Below are 1,027 nucleotides of genomic sequence, written 5' to 3'. Positions count from 1 at the left end.
GTTTTGATAAATCTATGGCGTGGAATGTGTTCCATTATTGTTGTAAGCTAAGATGTTTATTAAATGGCAATTTAAAAAAATCAAATTAATCAAAGTAATTTGAAAAAACAATTGCAGTCACTGAAATTATTATTTCTTTTTTCTTTTTATCTTATTATTTTATTTACTGATGTTATATTTTCAAATGTTTTTTTTTTCATAATTTTTTTTATTTCATTTATACAGATTTTTTATTTTATTTTTAGATTTCTGTTTTTCACAAATTAGCATTTTTTTAATTGCTTTTCACCAAACGCTCTTGGCCTTCACATTGACTGATAAAAATGTTGCTAACGTCCATGCAGACCACCTCCAGACAACTAAAATGTGAAATTAGTTGGACATTTGACTTCAAAGTTGCTGCCACCCTCTGATTTAGAGGGCACCTGCTTAAATAGCAGGTGGTGAATTACGTCAACAAATCGCCTGGTAGGGGAGGCCAATAGTTAGCTAAGAGTGGCCCTGGCCACCCTTGGCCCCCCACTTAGCGCTGCCCCTGTTAAACCATTTACATGATTATAACATGTTATATAACATATGTATAATTGAGTTGTGATGGCACAATTCATGTCACAGCGCTGGCAAGATAGAGAGATATGTGAGCTCCTTATTATGCGCGGAGAAGAGGGGATTCGTTTACATTAAGTATCGTGAGAAAAGGCAACTGAGTGAAATAATAAAGAATACTACCGTAAATCCTCTAATATTGGCCTGTATTCCATTAGCAGCCGGGTCTCTAATAATGGCCGGTCTCGCTGTCGGTGGTGGTGAATAATGGCTGGACTCTTCTACAGGCCGGGGCTGTAATTAGAACCAACTATGTTCCAGGGGAGTCATCAACAATTTGTGATAGTAACATACAAGTACCACAGGGGGGCAGTGTTTGCTAACGAATCCAAGCCATTAGCATAGGAAGTCCCATTCTTACACAATCGTTCTGATCTGAAAGACACATGTAATTACGGTAGGTCTGGTGGTAACCAGGCAG

This window comes from Cyprinodon variegatus, unplaced genomic scaffold (genome assembly GCF_000732505.1).
Source record: "Cyprinodon variegatus isolate N-32 unplaced genomic scaffold, C_variegatus-1.0 Scaffold1114, whole genome shotgun sequence".
Lineage (NCBI taxonomy): Eukaryota > Metazoa > Chordata > Actinopteri > Cyprinodontiformes > Cyprinodontidae > Cyprinodon > Cyprinodon variegatus.
This window is presented reverse-complemented; position numbering follows the sequence as displayed.